Here is a 21,756-nt window from a genome sequence, read left to right as displayed (position 1 = left end):
TGGAGGAGAAAGCATCCTCTTTGTTGCTCCTGTGATGCTTGAGCACAAGAGGGGGAACTGTCTGTGCTTGGACACTCTACAATGACTGCAGTGAAACATTATTAATCATGGGTGTTACTGAGCTGGATGTACCTGCTGAACTGAGGGATTCAAGGAGGTAACAGAAGAAGGTCTCTAAACAGGTTTATTGCACTCAGTTCCTCAGCAATGTGAATATGTCCATTTGAGGATTAACATTTCTTTTTAGAACCTCGTGGTAGTTTTGTTTTAGAACATCATATCAGGGTTGTGGTTCTCCCCTCAGGATTCTGCTAAGGCCTGACTGAGCAGGACTAGGGGAAGGGGGGAGACTTAAATCAGGATTCTAAGTTTAGAGTGGGTGTGATTGTTCAGTTCAGAAGTCAGATAATTTTTCTTCTTGTGATTTTTGCACTTTGGTGCTTTCAGCAGAAGCCAAAGGCTGATCTTTGTGCACTGGAACTGGACTCTTTTTTGAGTTTGTCTACAGTTCCTGAATCTGTGTGCAGGTGTTGCCTCTTGGAAATGGTTCTGGGACATGGCCAGCTGTAGGCTGTCTTCGAGCTGCTCAGGTTTATGGTGCAGGGTCAATAGTACATGAGGTGCAAGGAAATGGTATGAGTACCAGGTGCATCATCTATTCTCTGTCTGCCATTTGGCTAACACAACAGCTGGACTGCCCTACAAAGAAATTGAAATGACTTCTGGTAATGGAAATGTTCACTAGCTCTGTGAACTTTGTGCAGAAGGCACATTATCTGCAAGGGTATGCTATTTTCCACAGACACCTACCTCTCACGGTTTTATTTCTGTTGTTGATTCATAGCGTGAAGCTTGGGAAAGCCATGTGTAACCTAGCAGGGGGTTGTCACCCTTATCTTTCTGGCAAGGTGTGGCAACAGAAAAATGATCAGGAATGATCTTCTCTATTGATTTAAGATAACTTCTATTCAGTGGAATATACCTCTTCCTGACAGGGTGGTCCGTCTGACCCCTTAACAGGGGTGATAGTAAACAGAAATATCAATTACAGCTGTCAGGGTGTCTTTTCTTTTGCACCTGTGCCATTGAGCCATGTTTTTAAAAGTGTGAATGCTGTTCTTTAGTGCCCTTAGCACTGTGATGGCTCCATTGGAAATCTTGGCTTTGGTAGTCTGTCCACCTGTGAGTAGAGAAACTGCAGGAGGAGGGAATAGCTACAAAACGTCTTCCTCCTTTTGTGATATGAGAACGTGCTTTGCTGTGCTCACTCACTCACCATCTAGGGATAAGTTATACACTTATTCTCAGCTGAGCTGAAATGTGACAGCATTGTACAGAGCTTCATGATCAAGCAGATCTTCTTAGTATCAGTGTTAGGATGCTATTTTCCAAAGCTCCTCAGTTTTATTTCGGAATGCCCTTACAATGGTTGACCCTGCAAAAGAGCTGTGATGTGTTTGGAACTGGCATGGTGCTTTTCATGATCTTAAGTGTGCCTATTAAAACAGCAAAAGGCCATATTGAAAATCAATTTTCTCCTTGCAGATCTTGAGCAATTTTGTAAGATATAATAAGATGAGCAATCTGGTTCTGGCAGTGAAAAGAACAGATGCCAAGCTATAATTTCCTTCACCAGCAAATGATGCAGAGTCACTTTGAGTTGCAGAAAGAAGAATCTGTGTTTTAATACAGGGTGGTTAAAACCTGGAGTGCTGAAAACACACACTTCATCTAGTCTCTGCCATACGGAGGATGGTAGGCAGGGACATATCCTGGTCAGCCAGGAGAGGGATGACAAAATCTTGGAGCATAAGGGGTTGTCTGTATCTTGATGGAGCAGTGGAAACCACTGTGTTCACATCCCATGACACTAAGAGGTCATGTTTCTTGCTTGTATTTTATTTTTTTATTTCAGGTCTAGCCTTCATGGAAGTTGTCAGAGTGAAGCTGACATTGCCAATTTGCATAGAGCTGATAGCTGTGGGCCCCTAAAACAGGTCATTTGCATACTTCACAATTGAACAGATTCAAGGAATTGGCCAGAAAGAAATGATCCCTTCAGAGTGCTGAAATTTGTCTATGTGGGTATATTCCTTCTCTCATCTCCAGAAATATCCTGGGTCTGTCACCACCACCTCCTTGCCAAGGTCAGACACCAGGCAGGTTCTGGAACAATACACCATGCCTCCCAACTTACGCTGTGAATACAGCTGTATGTCACCTTTAAAACAGGTGCTGGTTAGTGCAGGGTGATGGAGCAAATTCACACTTGAATTTACTGTGGTTTTATATCTTTGGACTCCAAGCCCTAACTCATCTTACCAGCCTTCAACTCATTCCCTAGTCTGTTCAGCTCTCTCATCGCCTTATTAGAATTGGTTCCCAACTAACCTTTTATTCTGGAGGTTGTGAGATAATACTGCATTCTCAGCATCAGCAGACTTGTTCTTCTCTATCTTAACTGATGGGCTTATGCTTTTCTTTACTCTTCTCTTATTTTCAGTGTATTTATAGAGCCTTCTTTGTTGTCTTTATATCCTTATTACTTGTAATTCATCTTAGACCTCAGCCTTTCTGATTTATCTTTGCATGCTCCTGCTATTCCTTTACAGTCTTTCTTAGTTGCCTGTCCTGGTTTACACTTTCCCTACAGTTGCTTTCTCATTGTTCAGTCTTTAAAGTGTTTCTAATGTAACCATACAGGTTTCAAGCTATGCTCACTCTCTTTGTGCTTGGCTTAGACTTAGAGTGTTACTGTGATACTGATGCCCTTTCAGCACTACCAGTTCTCCTGCATCCCTCTCCACCTTAGATTATCTTCCCAAGAGGCTGTGCCTCAAAGTTCTAAATGGTTTTGCTATTTTTATTTTGTTTGCTTTTCTTCTTTCTCCATCTCCCCCACCCCCCCTTTTCCTTGCTGTCCATGATCCCCATTCTTCTGGTCTCTTTTCCCTTACTCTGCTGTACTATGATCACTTCCACTTTTTAGTACTTACTAGTTTCTCCTTACTGGAATATAATTTAAATGCCCACTTAAAAATAACCTACTTTCTATAATTTTCTCCACCTTTTAAGACAAAAGCTTGTCACCACCACAAAGATCTTGGATTCTCTGCATCCTGCTGTACTGTTTTGAGTAAGCAAAGTGCTACAGGAAACACTCATCCATTTGCTTTTCTTTGAATCATTCCCTCCACTCCACTTTCTCAAGAGCAGGCAAAATGCAGCACTCTTTTCTTTTTCTTTCTGTGTTGTTATTCCCTTTAAAATATGTGTGTGTATATATATACTTTTTCCCCCCCTGTGTGGTTTCATTTCTAATAACATCATTTTAAGTATGGAAAAGTCCCAAAGTTACAAACCAAGTAAGTGAAAGCAGAATATTTATTCCAGATATTGCTTTGTCTTTCTCAATGAGCTTTGAACTATGGTGAAACATCTTTACACCAGTAAAAAAATCTGGTAAATGAATGCTGGCCTAGTACAGCTTTGCTCTGAATGCTGTCTTCCCTTCTCCTTAACATGCTGTGTCAAAGGATCTGAAGCCTCTGATACTACTAACTAGTGATAGGATGAGAGGAAATAGCTTCAGGTTGTGCCAGGGGTGGTTTAGACTAGATACTAGGAATAAATTCTTCACTGAAAGCATTTTCAAGCACTTGAATAGTCTGCACGTGGAAGTGGTGGAGCCACAATTCTTGGAGGTATTTAAATCATGCATAGATGTGACACTTAAGGATATGATTTAGTGGTGGACTTGGCAATGTGAAGTTTACAGTTGGTCTCAACGATCCTAAAGATCTTTTCCAACCTAAATGATTCTATGATTCTACTTGTTTCTTTAGAGCAGAGCTACCTGGTCAGATAACTGTAAAATCAAGAGATTTTATAAGCTCTCATTTGTCTCTGTCTCTCACAGTGTCTACAATTGGGCCTCTCCTGACTTTCTGTGAAAGCACTCAAAGTCTCTTTCCCCAAAGATTTATGTGCAAACTTGCCTGGGACTGGGGGAAGACTGGTGCCGCTGTTTTAGCAGCAGGAGCAGATAGATGTGGACGTGAAAGATGTGAATGTTTTCAGTAGAACTGAAGCACAGTTAAATGAAAGAAACAATACAGATGCAGAACACTTTTATTTGACCTACAACCCCCTGCATTATTTCATATGTGCTACCTATCACTAGCTAGGTAGATGTATAAGGTTCAAGAGTAACACCTGGATTTTTTTTTTACTAGGAGAGCAGAAATGTTTGCTGTTTCTACATTTGGTAGCAACAATAGGTTGATTACTCTGGACCAGTGGCAAAGGGTGGCATGATGCACACCTTACTAACAAGAGCAAATAGATCAAAGTAGAAGACACGAGATGCTTAAAAGCCTTTAGTCACCCTGTGGTTAAGACTGAGTGCTGGCATTTTAGTTCATTTATTAGAGAGTCAGATAACTTTCAAAATGTGATAGGAAGGGATTCACAACACAGTTCAGACTCAGGGCTATGTCCCGAGTTTCTATAGTTCTGTTTTTTCTCCAGAGCTGCTTCAACTTGTAGGTCACTTTCAAGAAAGCCAGAGAGGGTAAAGATTTTTCCAATCTCTGCCTCAAATAACAGAATTTCCAGATCTTCCTAATTAGTAAAATAATATATTTCTAGATATTTAAACACTGTTTCATATTTCAGAAACATAGCCACAATGTAAAGCCATAATGTTCTGGTGCTGCTTATTACCTGCCTTTGAAACAGCATCATATTTAATTCAATGGTTTGCTCATTTTAGACAATTTAAAAAAGAATCCTCTTAGGTCATGTGTTACAGTTTCCTACTATCTAATTATGAGCCATAAATCATTCTCTAATAGCTTGCTTTGTTTAAGTGTTTTGACTTTTCTTTCATTTGCTATAAATTAAAAAAAACACATAGATGCACTGAGAAGGTTGAAATTAGGAATTCTAACAGGCTTAAAAGGGAGAGTACTTCAAATTGAGGTGCCCTATCTATTTTTGATCCCTTTTTAATCCTTAAGCTGTAAATATTAACTCATTCTGTTCCATGCTGGATGGCTTCTATAATGTTTACCTCAACTGAGAGAGAAATGCTTTCATCACAAAAAGCCTAGCAGATAAATTCTCGTTCATGTAAATTGGTTGATTCAGGCAGTGCAGATAACAGATGGGTAAAGCGTTTCACTACCAGCTGGAAAAAGAGGGGCAGGTTCAAGTTTCTACTTTGCTCTAGAGTTCCTCCATTACCAAAATCAGAGATGTTCAGTGGCATGTCTGAAGAGGCCTTAGAGATGCAAGTGTTTGATTTAGATAACATTCTCTTTGAATGGCACAAGTCCCCAAGTCCCCACTTATTAAAGGCATAAGTAAATAATTCTTTCTAGTGTTTGGAGGCTGGAAACGTAGAAGGTTCTTCAGTAATGAATACTTGGGACAGAGCTAATCTACAGGAATAAACTCAGGGATGCTCTCATTCATAAAGTGGCTTTAGATTAGGGAAATAAGTGGTAGGGCTTGAAAAACTTCCAAAACAATGATGTCCATATGGGAGTTTAAAGGACCTCAATTTGTGTGCTGCCTCCATGCTGCCTGTTGATACACTTAATCTTTTTCTGAGTATTCCCATGATGAAATAAGCTTCATACTCAATTATCTGAGCGTAATCCTAAAGCTGGAAACAGAAGCAGCTTTCATAGGATCATAGAATGGCTTGAGTTGGAAGTTCACCTGGTTCCAACCCCCTTGCTATGGGTAGGTTGCTTAAAGCCTCATCCAGCTTAGTCTTAAATTCTTCCAGGAATGAAGCATCCACACATATTATGAGTAGATCAAGGTCATAATTCATCTCTGAAGCAAATAATTTGTAGCATTAATGGAGAATTATTAGGAGGCCTGTGTCATCATGTGAGGTATGAACCTGCCTTCTGTGTGCAGCAGGGTAACAGCCAACTGGCCTGGGGTCTAACCTCTGGGTCTGACAGCATGAGGATGGAAACAGAGGGACCAGAGGAGGCCTGTGTATTTACTGCCCATTAAATAAAGTATCCTACATCTTCAAATGCCAAGGCATGTGTGTAATTAACTGATAAACTGCATATGAATAATTATCCAGCAGCAGAAGCCAGAGGAGTGGAAGGATGCTGTCCACCTTCTCTTCCTTCTTTCAGGGAAGAGTGCTATGTAAATTGCTTGTTTCAGTGAGAAGTTGGTTATGTGATGTTAAATGGCATAATAGCAGCATTTCACAGCTGGCCCCAGCTTTGATGATTTACAAAATGCTGGTGAAATGTATGTTGCTTGGAGTTGGATGGTGGTTGCAACATCAGTTATTTTGTGTGGCCTGTGTTTGCACACAGACGGCCTGAGGGATCTGAAAGACATGAGTAGCTACCTGGCAGTGCTCTGCCCACGGAGGCTGGCAGCCTGGGAGTGTTTGTAGGCCTGGATCAGGTCCAGATACGCAGAATGAAGATTGGATTTTCAGCTGCCTTGTGCTGTTGATATGAGGATTACTCCACCATGCTAATTTACACCACCTGTGATGCGGCTGTGTGGTATGGATTTGCACTCAGCTTGCTGTGCTGGGTTACTGCACATCAGCTGGGCTGCAGTAACTGTTCATAACTGCTGGGTCAAAAGAAAAGTAATGCAATTCATTTAACTTCCATTCACTGTGGCCTAAACCGTGCTAGACAGTATCACCTTGCTACCATGTAAGAATGTTTCCAGTACCTCAGATTTTATCAATTAGATGCGTGTATGAGCCTCCCTTGTCTTCATAATTACTGAATCTCTAGAAATAGCTCCCCACTAAAGGCATCAATATTTCTAGAGTTGGTAAAAAATGAGAATGAAATAAATAGAATCAGACACAAGGAAACGAAATCCGATTTTCATCCAACTAGCTCTCTAGTTGAGGAATCTTCAAATCAAATAATATAGATTATTTAATATAGAGAGGTATTCATTGTCCTGTGTACTTCCAAAACTCATCGAGTTCAGTAATGTAACTGCATGCCTAATAATCTGAAGTGCACTTCTTATTTTGTGTTCAGTGAGTGGGCTGTTGAATGGAATTAAGCTTGCTTGTAATAGGTTACTCCACCTTTAGAAGTCTGCTGCTGCTTCAAACAGCTTGGAAAGGGCACTCCGTGGTTAACAAGAGGAAAAAAAAAGAGCATAAGCTTTTCAGAAGCTTCTTTCCATTACCTATAATGGGCAGCTTTAAATATATTTTTAAGAGAAAATGTCTAATTCCCTCTATCAAGGCAACTAACAAGGCTGAGTAGTGCTGCTTATAATTTCCAAATCAGTGCAACTAAAGCAACTTCTTTGAATTTCAAAGCTTAAAATTAAGCTTAACTTTAATGCCTCAAGTAAAGTGTATGTGTATTTCTAATGTTTGAACACATAGGAAGTGATTAATGATCATAGAATAGCAAAGATGCTTTTTGACATCAGATTAATTTATGCTCTAGAAGAAATAACATTGACATGCTGGATGTGACTTGGCAATTTGCCTCTTTAGTAAGCATATACCTAAAAATGTTTTCATGTGGGTAAACTGTTCCCTTCAAGCCTATAGCATTTTGCAGGTGGATGTACTAAATAGAGACAGTGAAAAATCAAACATTAAAATGCAACCTGACAAGTGCTAACTTTCAGAAAAAGCACAGATTTTGAAAATGCTAAAGGATTACTCAGTAATTGTTTTGAAATGAAGTGGGGTTTATTTTCCTACCCCTGTTTTGCATGAAATTATTCTTGCCAAACATGCCTTTTAGTCTTCAAAAAATAGTTTTGTAGAATTTGTTTTATTTGATTTTATTTTTTTCCCTTCACCACTCTAAGAGTCAAAATCAGATGAAACATGAGATTGTGATTCAGATGGTGAAGATCTGTTTGGAAGAGGAAGGCTTATGCCTTGCTTCTTTCAACCAATGCAGAGTTAATGCAGGATTAATGATCTTGACTTTCACTTCTCAACCAAAGGGCAATTAATTTCTCCTACCAAACAGTTGGTTTTAAACCCACTAAATTACCTTCAGAATATCCAGTGTTGTTAGAAGCAGCTATGACTGAAGCTGGTGGATAGATTCTGGTTGGAGTTGAGTTAGGTAGTTTCTTCAGAGCACTGTGTTTTTAGAAAATACCAAAGCTTTCTACTTACAGAAATTTCTGAAGATGCTGGTGAAGAATGACCAGTATAACCTGGTGGAAGGAAGTATGTGTAGTGGGCAGGCAAGGAAGTCCCTACCTGCAATACAATGTGTGGCCAGAGCCTGTGAGGCTCTTGGTCACATGCTTCAGTTCTACCACAAGGATCTCAGCTTCAGTGTCTGCCATATATGATGTGTTTGTTAGGACATGTTGCTTCTTCTCAGATTTTTTTTTTTGTTTTCCTCTTTATTATGTGAAGAATTAGGCAATATCTACACTGATTCCTCGGGCCCATAGTTATTTATCCCAACAAAAAAGATATAGGTCCAGGTCTAAAATGGACACTGAAGAGAGCTCAGCACAGATTTCCCCCACGCTGTCCTGCTGGTGGGGGTTGAGTTGTGTTGGCATGCATGTCATGTCTAGATACTGACTGGAAATTTCAGCTTCATCAAGATAAGCTTCTTCTAAAAAGAAAAAAAAAAGCCTGAATTGGCATTTTTTTATCAAATATAGATTTTTGACTAAAAATCCCTGCCCTGCTTTGGTTTTAACCCTGCCTGACTTGTGAGATCCAGTTCAAAGTGCATACTGATGTGGCTGCAAGCACAATATACTCTGTGGTTAAACTCAGTGTACAAAAGAAAGAGAAATGAAATTTATTTTCTTCTCAATAGGCTTTCTGGAACACTTTAGTATGAACAACATTGTTCATAGTCATTTCTTATCCTCAGGGTGCCAGCTCCAAAATTCTGGAAGCCTTCAGAGACCTTGCACAGCAGCATTTGGTATGAGACACCTACTAAAACTTTTATCTTGACTCCTGCTTTTCATTTCCATTATCATGTGAAATAAAAGGAAGAGGGAAAATCCAAGCAGTGAATTCACTGGAAGGCACAGAAGACATAATGGCAAAAAGCTTTATGATGAAACCTTTTACAACTTTTTCAACTTCAACAATTAAGATGGAGAGCACTTGGTCTTCCTCAAAAGTAGATAGATTTATTTTCCCTTTATGCTACCCTTTGATATGAAAGAAGTCATTTGGCTCCAGAGAGTAAAGAGAGAAGCAACAAGACTGTAGTACACTCAATAATCTTACACATTAAGGAAAGTGTTCTTGGCCCATACAGAACAGCATTGTCCACTTTGCATTTACAGCACTGCAGTGACAATTGGCTGTAGATTACTTTTGCTTGTGTTATTCTTCTTAGGCATTTGTTCAATGCCAAATGTCTGTGTTTATATGGGGAAGTTAGCATGGCATAAGGGATTTTTTCTAATGAACCTCACTGAGGGAAAACCAAAAAAATGAAAAAACAAAACCAAACCCCCAAAACCAACCAACTGAAAAAAACTAAACCCAACTCAACCAACAACAAAACAAATCAAGAAGAAATATTTGTCATGGGCAGAGGACTCAAACTCTTGCACTTCTTTTATGTATGATGTTTCAGTTATCAGTCAAGCCTCTGAGTCTTTATGAACCACTGAAACTATCAAATAAAAATAGGGTGGGGTAAGGGACTTCCCCCAACTCGTGAATTGAATGAGCTAAATTCTAACTCTTAGTTGTGAGGCAAGTTCTAATTTCAAGATTCCAGGCTTCACTGGAATTATGAAGTTCTGTAAATCTTACAGGAGGGACAGCTCCTTAAAGGATTCTGATCTCTACTTCCAAAATGTCTGGAAGAAGATCTGTTTCTAAACAATTTGAAGGATGTGATTGTTAATACCCTCAAGAAAACATTGAGTTCTGTTGGGATTGGCTTAGCCTCAGGAATGATCACTTCTAGACTAAAGAATAGATTAGACAAGGTGTTTTGTTAACTGTATCATCAGGAGGTCTTTGTTCACCTCTCATTTAATACCATATCCAGAGATGTGAAAATACTGCAGCATTCGTATCTTCTCCTTTAGTTAATGATGTTTATTTATTTATTATTTTAATTTTGCTCATCTTCTGGCAACGTTAGTACAAAGAACCACATTGTGTCTTCTGCAGAGGTCATCTTAATCAATCATAGAATCAGCCAGGTTGGAGGAGACCTCCAAGATCATTCAGTCCAACCTATAATGTAGCAATGCGTGTTACAGTACACTGTTGCAGTTACACCTAACCATTAAAGTTAAGACAATAAATCAGAGAAATTATTTTAAGAGATATTAAATGCTAATTTTAAATTACACAAGCAGAGACTGGAAATATTTAGAGAGTAGCTAGGTCAGTTTATCATAGTTTTCATGGCAGTTTAATCTTTTCTGTCAGCTACTGTTGTCTTCCTAGCGGTTTTGACTATAATGGAAAAACTACTGTCGATTCACTGCCTGCATCTTGTTGCAAACAGATTTGTATGGTTCCAGAATATATACATAGAGAGAAGGAAGAATTTGTGCTTAGAAAAGTCTTGTTAAAGAAAATCACACAGTTTGATTTATGCTTGTCTTAAGGGTTTCCAAACCAACATTCTTGGCTCAAGGCTGCTGAGATCATGGAGTGTGTTAGATTTTTCTGGTGTTTCTCAGAGCCACAAAAAGTCAGAGCATTAAAAGTTAAAGTGGAACTATTATTCTTTGAAGTCATAACAACTGAAAGCCTGAGAGGACTTTAAGGATTTCACTCCAGGGTCACAACCTCAAGTAATTGTGTAAACTCAATGGCAGGACAACCAGGTGCTTGACAGATACAGTGAGCTGCATTAGATCAACAGGTTTGTTTCTTGTTTTGTCATGCAGAAGTGAGAATGAATATAGATGTGTTTTCCACTGGTTTTCTGTCTGGTGCCTGACTAGTCACTTAAACTTTGTCTGTATTCCCCTAGCATGTGGAGAACTAAAATTGTCCTTTGTCTTAGCTCTTTGGCTGGAAACCAGAAGTCTGGATTCAATCTTGACCACCGTAATGAATGTTTCATACTGCTGGTCACAACACCTGTGTGCTAAAGAGAGAAAGGTGTGGAAGCTTTCGCGTTCATCATGTGTAACATATAAGAGAGAGCAGTTCAGGGTTTGACTTGGGGCAAGGCGTAAGAATTGCAAGAAGGTGATGTCCTTCCTGAACAGATTCAAGAATGATTGGCAGTCACAGGCACTCGTGGGAGTGTAAAGAACTTACAGACAAATGTCAGGTAACTGATGAGTGTTACATGTGCAAAGATGACAACAATAGAACCCCAAAGGTTGATGTGAGGCAGCCTCTTCTAAATAACGCTCTACAAGTTTTTAGAGATCAATACTTAAATTAGCAGTGAAAGCAGGACTGGGCTCTAAATCTCCTGTAGGCCCCAGTTTATTAAGGAGAAGAAGAAAAGGTTTCATCTTGGTCTTATCTCACTATAGCTTAGTGCCACAGGTGGCTCCTTTTGATTTCCATATTGTATCTTCCTTGTTTGATCATACACCATTTCACAGGATTCATCTTCTGATTGGAAGAAAATCCCATATTATTTTCTAATTCATCATTTCCTTATCTTCTCAGCTGTAGGGACAGTCATAAAAGCCTTACTTGAGCTCAGCCTATGGTTGCTCTAGTTTACCTTAAGACTATTTTCCCTTTCAATTCCAGCTTGTGGATTTTGGAGCTGGTAGTAAGCAAAAGACCACAGGTGAGGATGAAAGCCCATGGAATACTGAAATGGCTTCTTGTCAGTCCACACTAGGCTTCCTTTAAAAATTGGGCTGCATGAAGACAGGAGACTGGGACCTCCAAGGTGTTAATCTAAGCCACTTCCATGCTTAGGGAATACAAATCTCTGCAAGTGGTTCTGGAAACTGAGAAACTAGTTGCAGAACACATAGTGCATCACACATGCACTCTGCTGTTTGCTAACAGAGCAGTTCACAGGGATGGCCCTTGGCTGCCTGACCTCCAGAGAGGCAAACACAGGGTAGAAAAATACTGCAGCAAGAGCTACTCAACAGAGGCCCAAAGCTCCAGCTGCCAGAGGAGATTGCTCATCTTTGCACTGCAGCAGAGAGATTTACATTAAAAGAAAAGCTCTGGGAAAGAGCAAGTCTCAGTGGCTTCAAAAGCTGTGCTTCTATGAAGCTCCTTACAGTGTGTTCAAAGCAAATTGTCTTAGGCTATTTCATGCATGCTCATCAGCCCAGAGAAAGATTCTGGAGGAAAATTTCTGCCCAAATCGCTGCATTCTTAGTTATTTGGCTATAAAAATCTTGTCAGAATGCCCTTGGAACACTTCTCTAGAGACAAAGGAGGCTTTAAAATCTCCAAGAAAATGCAGCAATTTGTAAATGAAGAAAATAGGCCAGAATTCAAACAGCTCATGTGATTGGACCTTATAAGAAACCCCTGTTATGGCAATAGCCCATCACGTACTTCTCTTCAAGAGTTTCTGAGCCTGTCTCTGGTGCTCAGTGACAACCCAACTGGTGGTCGAATCCCTTCTGAGAGACTGCAGTGGCTTGTTTTGTGCTTGTAGGCTTTTGACCACTACTAATGGTCAGGCAGCAGGGAGTTAAGAGCAGAGTGGTGAGGAGGATGTGGAGAAAAGGTCTTTCACCCTGTGTTCCAGGAGTTGTCTTAATTAAAGCATAAAGGGCAAGCAGTTTTTTTCCCTCTTATGCACTATGAAAACAATTGCTTATATGTGTCAAAAACATTTCATCCCCTTCATGGCCTTCTCAGTGTATTGATTTACTCAATTAGTGGTGCCTGACATGTTTCTCTTTTTAACAAAACAGTGTGGGATTTTGGCCATTTAAAAGGCTGGACAATGCACATGATGCACACATGCTGTGTAAGGCAGTCTTTGGTACAAAGATCTCTCTAGGTATTTTTCCACCAAATGATTACAGCTTCTACAAAGCCCCCCCACCCACCCTGTCTTTGCAAAGTATTGATGGTGACAGAAACATACTTTGTATCCTGTAATTGACGAGGCCCTTGTAATGGCACCAGCTGCAAGGAAAATTACAAATCATATAGAGAAAGGTAAAAAGATAAACCAAACCAGCTTTAGTTGGGTTTTTGTTTTGTTCATGTTTTGCTGGTTTTGATTTGGTTTTGTTGTTCTGGTTTCTTTTTTCTTTCTGAAGCACTGACATCAAATACCAAACATCAAATGAAGTGAAACAAAGCCCCTAATGTCTTGGTTTTTTTTTTTTCTTGAAAAGCTATAATGATCTCTCCTTCTCTAACAGGCAGTTTATTTTCAGTCACCTCTATTTCCTTTGCTCCTGGTAATGGGAGGATGTGCCCCTGAAATGTGTCTGTATGGAAGGAGGCTGGAGTTTGAACTGAACGCTTTAAGATGGATAATCAAACATTTGTGCTGTGTGCTGCTGTGTTTTTCCGCTCTGCCAACTGCAAGCCAGAGACGTTGCTTGATCAGAGCACAAGGACTAAGGTCTGGCCTGCTTTCTGACTTAACTGATGACATTGCCACTTTGATTCTATTGTACCATCATTTCATGCTTCTCTTTCCTCATGTAATGTTGGGCTGTGATTTGCAAGTTTTTCAACCAAATTCCACTGGAGCTTTCCAGACTCCTCTGTTTAGCTTTCATTGCCCGGAGCTTGATGGTTTATACAATTAATATGTTTCAAACTAGAATGGGCATAATGTTTAAAGAACCAGCAACAAATGTTAGCAATTTGTTGTACACATTTCCCTGTTTTCTTTGCTCTATAGGTTGCTCATTTTGAAACTCGTGTTAGTGGAGGGCTGGAGGATGGATATTTCTGCTCTGAAATGGCAGAGACTAAAGCAGAACCCAATACAGCTCTTAGTAATATGAGGGCTGTGATACTGCTGCCTGTAGGAACCTATGCTGACACTTTTCAACTTGGCATAACTCAATAGAAGTGGTTCTCTGTAGTTAAAAGTCTGTGTGACTTGCTAAGCAAAATTTACCTCAAGGTTAAAGTGGCAGATTCCACCAGAATTTAAATATCTCTTCATTGGCATCTTTCGAAAACCTTGGCCTCAGTGACCTGCTGGGTAGCTTCCACTTATTGTGTGCTGTGTTACCTGCTCTAATGTTTGGAAATAAAACAGACTGATGGTCATCAGAAATGAAATGTCCAGTTTCCTGACAGACACGTTATAATCAGTGATTTAAACATTTATCTTGAAAGAAAAAAAAAATAGATAGTAAGCCCTTGTTAAACACGGCACAAAAATACAGGTCTTGGGGGGAACTTAGCTACTCCACTTTGAGTCCTGTTGGTCTCATGAGGAGTTTGCTTATTTCGTGTTGGTCTCTACCTGGATTATTAGTTCCTGATTTGTTCAGTGTTTAGTCAGTCTTAAAGACTGGCTTGTAGAAAGCAAATCTATTTCTAAGGCTTTGTTTAAGCAGCATATAGAAATATTTTTCTTCATGCTTAGGCTACACTTTGTCTAACTTTGTTTTTACTGTCCCTTTGCTTTCTGTCACAATGTACTGAATAATATGTGGTCCCTAACAGAGTATAGAACTGAGCTCTGTTGTTGTATGAGTTGTGAAGGAGCCTATAGTTGGAGTAATTGCAGACTGCTGATTGATGTCTGACAGAATGCTCAGGAAAGGAATAAAGGTACCAAAATGTATTGAATACTTCATTCTTACTTTCCCTTCCTGTTCTTTGAGAGGATGATCCCCTTATGACTGCCAAAAGTGCTGTGAAATGAGGGCATTAGGTGTATGAGGTAGATGCTTGCCCCAATTTTCCATCTGATAGTAACAGAGCTGCTCAAATGGGTTTCCTTTGTTCATCCTATCTCTGACAGGAGTAACTTTGTGAATTTGAATGCCAGCAGCTGCTGGTGTAAAGTAGAAGCTACTACTGAGGTGCATACAGGCCAGAGTACTGCTATAAGCAGGATTAAAGTGGCCTTGGACATCTTACAAAGGGCATATCCTAAACTTCTGTAACTGTTTGAGAGTCACTATCCAATTTATGACACGAGGATCCAGCCCACTCTGTGATCAGGAGGGCGTTTCTAACCCGGTGAACGTTCAGAAAGCAGCAAATTCACACAGACATCCATGAGCTGCTTCACCAGAGCAAGTCATGTTCTGAAAACAAGTGTCCCCTCTTTCACTGGCAGACCTGATATATAACAGAATGACCCTGGTGCTCTTGGGAAGCTTCACTCAGTCTTCTGCTAAAGGCGACTATTCATTCACTTTGCAGCGTAATTGCCCTATTTCAAGGCTAGAGCTACCTTCCCTTGGGACAGGTTTCACCTTTGCTCAGCTGAGCATGTGTGAGAGTGATCTACAGGAGCACATGAAAAGCAATTTAAAGCAGCAAATTCCCTGCTGCTTTTGGAAGCTGTTAAATCAGGTAGGTCTGGAGTGAATTGAGGGTACAACACAAGAAATTCTCCCATTCTGAATGGCCTTTCTGTTGTGAGCTGACATGGCTGTTTTTCTCTAATGCTCAATTCTTCCAGTATAAGTTTTTCAACAAGGGTTTTCTTCTTCCTTTAAAAGAAATGGTAAAACTCCATGGTAAGGTTGGGAGTTTAGATAAATATGCTGTGTATTTGTACTATGCTATTTCTTCTAGCTCAATAGATCTGTGTTAAAAAAGAGATGTGGTATGGTGGGTCAGGAACTTCCCCCCTTCCCCCCAGTTAAAAATTACCAGACTACCTCCAAACAGATAGTTTGGAAGTAAGATAAAGCTCTATTTTACAGCACAGCTGAGTTGACAAGCATGTATAAACATAATATATTTACATGTATTTACAATTATATGCAATTTAGAAATAATACAGAAATCAAATCTTCCCTGCCTCAGAAAAAGAAAGGCCAGAAGGGGCCAACACCACCCTCTCTCTCCCCAGATGGAAAATAACCAGCAAAGTTCATGTGTTATCTGGTGAGTCAAAGTTAGTGGAAGAGTTAGTGAGAGAAGCAAAGGAACAGTGAACAGATCCAGTGCCCAAGAGCCAAGAGAAGAAAATTATCTATATGTTGGCTTTTCCTACCACTTAGCAAGCCAGTGAATGATACAGACTTTACCATTGTTATTCTTTTACAGCCAATTCCCTGCTCATTCAGATTCCACACTGAACATTCTGGAAAGTACCCATTTACCTTATTAGAATATTCCAATAAGCCCTAAACTGCCCCATGTGGATATGGAGAACTACTATTTTCCCCACTTGTTTGGCACAGATTGATGGGAAGCTGCATCTGACTGCATGTTCTGTCTGGAGTGACAGAAATGGGTCATGAGAGTGAGTGAGGTTAATAAATGATGAAAGGTACTGGCCAAATTCCTGCATGTGTCCTCCCCAGTGAGAGAGTTTTAACTGGGGCAACAAACGACCCTCTCTGATTCGCTGGTGAGTGCAGTGGTCTATGCTGATGGTTGACCTACAGAATCAGGCATTGTGTGTCATAGAAATCAAGGTCTTTGTTCTGCTGTAAGGTCCCAGTGGAAGTGGTCCTCAGACACAGCTATGGTGAACTCTTTGTATCGCTTTGTTACAGTTTAGGACTAGGGACCTAACTGTAAATAAAGTTTGCTAGAGAATTCAGAGAGAATCCAGGCTGATGGACTCTGCTCTCAAGTGGCTGAACAAAAATATAAGAGATATGTTCATCTCATTCCATTGGGCTAAGAAAATTCTATATAGTTTGGAGTTCAGAGTGTTCTTTCTCTCTGTCACCTGTTTCATTCTTTTGCTCCTCTCTGAACTTTGCTTTACTCCTCTGTGCTGATCCTTGTTTGGGTTACTGGTAAGAAGAGAGAAAATACTGTGCTAGCTGGTAACAGCCCCTGGGCTCTGTACAGGGAGGTGTTCACAGGGTAGCTGGGCTATTGTCTAGTTGTTTAAGTGTATTTGTGTATGCTTATTACCTTCTATGTTTAGTCTACATTTGTAAACAATAATTTCACTTTCTTTCCAAATTCTGAGTAGTGTGGTAAGTTACTCTTTGGGAGTAAAAGCCCAAATTCTAAGTGGTGTAAAACCACCATACACTTCAGAGTGGTTATAAAAAAAAACAAACCACTTCTCTGTTAGTTGAAGGCTTTAGCACCGTTCAGTTGTGGGGTTGTGTCACTGAGATTCTGTTTGAATCATAGAATCAACCAGGTTGGAAGAGACCTCCAAGATCAGCCAGTCCAACCTAGCACCCAGCCCTATCCAGTCATCTAGACCATGGCACTAAATGCTTCATCCAATCTTTTCTTGAACACCTCCAGGGATGATGACTCTACCACCTCCCTGGGCAGCCCATTCCAATGCCAATCACTCTCTCTGGCAACAACTTCCTCCTAACATCCAGCCTGTACTTTCCCTGGCACAACTTGAGACTGTGTCCCCTTGTTCTATTGCTGGTTGCCTGGGAGAAGAGACCAACCCCCACCTGGCTACAACCTCCCTTCAGGTAGTTGTAAACAGCAATGAGGTCACCCCTTTGCTCTTAGTCCTTCACAATGCCAAGTAAAATAGCCTTTGGGTAAAAAAAAAAAGGCTTCTTAGGCCTCTGTTTTACTATTTACTATGCATGCAGCAAAGCCACAGAACTGATTTTATGCATTACCTGCTAGGCTTAATAGGTCTGTTTTGTTTTGGGTTTTTTTGGGTTTTGTTTTGTTTTGTTTTGTTTGGGAGGGGTGGGGGGTTGGATAGTTGTACCAACAGAAATTAAACTTCTTTTTTTTTTTTTTTCTTCACTCTGAGCTCCATAACTGTTTCTGTTGTGCTTAGGAGAAATAGCACAAATAGCTTGCAAACAGCCATTCATTGAGCAGCAGTTTTGGCCCAGCTGATATTGATCATCTGTGATCAACAGATAGCATTTTTTTATGTGAGTACACCCTGTGCTCCTTCTAGAAGCCTGTCAAAATCATCTGATGGACTTTTGTTTTTTTGTTTGAGCTATTTTGCATAGGGTTCCCAGGCAGTTCAGCAGCTATTAAACCAATAAAGTCCTGTGCAAATAAAACACCCTACATTCTTCTCATCTCTAATAGAAGAAAATATCATCTTTGGATTATTTTTTATGTTTTGCTAGCTGAGAACAACTATTACTGATGTCTGCCTGCTCTAACATTTGATGTAAAGATATTTTCTTTCAATTATTTGTAGTCACACTTTTTAGTTTTCAAACAGAAATGGTTCATAAACAGTTTGTTTTAATTAACTGGTTGTTAAAATGGTACCTGCCTCTCCAGCAGATCAATAGGATCTTATTCAGAGGTGGCTGTAGCCACCTGTAACACCCTGTTCATTACAGGCTTGTGGTGTCCAAGGCACAGCTGCACTTTGCTAGATGCTACAGCCCATAGCAAAGATACCAGATAAAATCTGACTTCCACTCTCTGTCTATACCATAATTTCCCCCATCTTCATTTCAGAGATAATCACATTAATTAACCTTTTATAAAGAAAGTATTAGCTGTAAATTAAGAATTATTATTGTAGATTACATATGGAACGTTAACAAATACTGTGTGATCTTAATGAATTTTGTGTTTCTTATAGAGTCATTCTCTCTTTGTTCTTCTGCTCGTTTCAGTCATTAATGTACTGAGGTCATCTGCACCTTGCAACGTGGCAGAGGGGCTAGCCTGGAAAACTCCCACCTACTACTCAGTGAAAAGAGATAGTTACAATACTTAAATTAAGCCCCACAGTATTTTCTCATCCATCATTCTTTTGATTCTAGATGCCACAGTAGAACTCCAAGCATTTCTTTGGTGCCAGAGGAGATAGAATGAACAGGAGCCCTTGTGCCCTGCTTACAAAAACCAGTGTTACAGCAAGGAGGTGAAACTTGTTCTCTCAAGTCATTGACTGATGAGCTTGTAACTAGGAACTTTCACATGTTTGTGTAAACAATCAACTTAGTTTCCTGTTTTTCATCTTACAGACAGGACAAAAAGGGATTCACAGATGAGAAATAATTGCCCCCAAACACCTAAATTTCAATGGCAGAGCCGGCACCAGCTGCTAGCCACAGAGAGCTTTTGATGCAAGATATTGCCTTGCTGGTTATGAACATGTGCAATTAAGACTGCTCTGAGCTTAGAACACCTTTCTCTTTTGTCTCCATTATGTGCTGCTTTCCACTGTAAATGCAATATAAATTGTCAATCTAACTTCTTCCAGAGTTCTGTTTGGAGGAGGACGTTTTCAAAAAGAAACCAGTCTATGAATCCATGCTTGCAAAAGCCCTTGGAAACAACAGTGGAGTGCCACCTGTCCCTCTGTCTTCTAGGCTCACCAGCCAGGTAGCTTGTTGTGAGAAGCTGCTCTGTGTGTGTGTGTGTGTTCTTTTCACTGTGTACCCAAACCCCAGGGTGATGTTGCACCTTTGAAATTGCTCTCATAGAAGGTGTCTTAACTTTCAAGAGGTTATATAAGGAGCAGCAAAAGGTATGAAGACTGCTTCCCAGTATGGCTGTGACTCTCTTTCCTTTTCCATCTATATGGCTGGGGCCAGGGAGAGGAAGGGCTGAATTTTCTTATGTCTACTAGAAAACAAGAAGAAACATTAATTTGAGACTGTCCTCTGTCCTGAAACTTGTACTGAAACTCTTTTGGGTGAGTTCATATTTCTGAAGCCTCTACTGGTTCAAGAAAAAGGTTTGAAAATGACCAGTTAATTCAAAAGTAATAAGGATGGGTGACAGGGACAGCTGGCCAGGCACTTTCTAAGGGATTTCTGAACTATAATGAGCATGTCAAAGGGCATATAGGTGGGTCAGTTAATACCATTAACCTCTGCTGCTTGGAGTAAAATTGTATGCAGAGATTAGGATGAGAGAAAATGGCCTCAAGTTGGCCCAGGAGAGTTTCAGACTGGATACTAGAAGAAGCTTCTTCACTGGGAGGGTTATCAAACAGTGGAATCTAGTTTGCTCCAAAATTCCTACAGCAGGCTTCTCTCTCAGTGAGATTTTGCTGTTTTCTTACCTGTGTGACAAGGATTTATTTTTTTAAATCATTGTTAAATTTTGTGCTTACTAGGAGTTATTTTATTAGCAACACTGAGAATTTGACTGCTTTACCCTAGGTTAGAGACAGTACTGAAAACAAACAAACAAACAAAACAAAACCAACAAATCCCTAATGAAACACACCCCCAAAAAATCCAGGCAGAACCAAAGCAATGTGGTCACACTCAAAGAGCAGAGAGAGTTGGCTAACAAATTTTGCTTGGGACATTGAGCCTTTCTGCCTACCACTGGCCTGTACTCTGTCTAGAAATAATGATCTTGTTTCCATGTCACACCCCAGTTTGTCTCTGTAGCTCTATTTGGTAAGGTACTGCTGGGCTGTCCTGTGCCACTCTTGGAGCCTAGGACATAAGATCCCTGTGTGAAATGGCTTTTATTTCCAGCTCTTGCTGGACGTGGTCTTTCTACCAGTCTAGGTGCTTGTATTCTACAGATCTTTCTGCTTATTGTCCTTCATCTCAGTTCTTCAGTGCATCTTATAAATGGCATGCAATAAAATACTAGAAGCACAGGTTTTAATCACTTCTTTTTTCATGCCAGCTCATGTTGAGCTTTTCATCAACCCAGACCACCCAGGTCCTTTTCCTCAGGGCTGCTCTCCAGCCCTTTGCTACCTTTGCTCAATAACATACTGTTTGTTCCACAAGTGTCTGTTACTGTTCAGTCAGTCCACAGGACTGCAAAACCATCTCCTCCTTAGCAGTAAACACTGCAGTATGGACAGATCTGCTAGGCAGGCCAATCTGCAACAATATGGTGTGAAAGAAATCAATGCAACCTTGACAAGCACATGGCCTGGTCAGCTGCTATTGACTCACTAATGACATGCTGGCACATAACCCTCTCCTATTGGATCTGATGGTTTCTAGACATGATTGATTTTAGTGCTTCCAAAGAAGCATGTAAGAAAGAATTTAAATTACTCCATGAAAGCTGGTTCTTGAAAGTAAAAATGTTTTAAATGCCCAAAATGGATTCTGTAGCAAACTGGCAGACTCCTGTATCCTTTTCTCATACTACAAATCTTAATGCTATCTTAGGAATATGAGGCTGACTGGTCATTACATCCAGGTGCTTCCAGTATGGCACACATGTTATAGACAAGTTCTCTTCAAGAATGACAGAAGACCCACTCTTCCTTCTCACCACATCTCCACAAAGGCATCAGCCCATTATCACATGCTTTTGGTACTAACTCCTGAATTTTGTTTTGGGTGGCAAAGTGCCACAGAACACAGGAGATTTCAAGGGCTTTGCTAAAATTCTATGTCCTCAAAAAGCTGGGAACTGAAAATGCTCAAAGGACTTCAGTATGAAGATAAGCTTCACTGAAGGAATCTCCACTAAGTAAGGGGCTGAGCAGAGACTGGAAAATCACAGAATCACAGAACTTAAGAGGTTGGAAGTGACCTACAGAGGTCATCGAGTCCAACCCCCCTGCCTAAGCAGGATTCCCTAAGGTAGTTTGCACAGGAATGCATCTAGGCAGGTTTTGAAAGCCTCCAGATAAGGAGACTCCACAGCCACTCTGGGCAGCCTGTTCCAGTGCTCTGTCACCCTCACTTTAAAGAAGTTTGTCATCATGTTGAGGTGAAACCTTCTATGTTCCAATTTGTAGCTGTTGCCCTCATCCTATCGCTTCTGACCAGCAAAAAGAGACTGGC

General features: G+C 40.3%; 2 long non-coding RNA genes across 3 annotated transcripts; both read left to right on the top strand.

The window, feature by feature from the left end:
- Positions 1-460: 460 nt before the first annotated feature.
- Positions 461-19,196, top strand: LOC135175954 (uncharacterized). Of its 2 annotated transcripts, none has more exons than XR_010302521.1 (3): positions 461-590; positions 1,916-2,081; positions 18,799-19,196. It is a non-coding gene; the product is annotated as an uncharacterized LOC135175954 (long non-coding RNA). The 2 variants fall into 2 exon arrangements; XR_010302520.1 differs by lacking the exon at positions 18,799-19,196 and adding an exon at positions 8,895-9,489.
- On the top strand, positions 11,038-14,726 carry LOC135175955 (uncharacterized). The gene is made up of 2 exons (XR_010302522.1): positions 11,038-11,113; positions 13,324-14,726. It is a non-coding gene; the product is annotated as an uncharacterized LOC135175955 (long non-coding RNA).
- Positions 19,197-21,756: the final 2,560 nt, after the last annotated feature.

This window comes from Pogoniulus pusillus, chromosome 6 (genome assembly GCF_015220805.1).
Source record: "Pogoniulus pusillus isolate bPogPus1 chromosome 6, bPogPus1.pri, whole genome shotgun sequence".
NCBI lineage: Eukaryota > Metazoa > Chordata > Aves > Piciformes > Lybiidae > Pogoniulus > Pogoniulus pusillus.
This window is presented reverse-complemented; position numbering and strand designations above follow the sequence as displayed.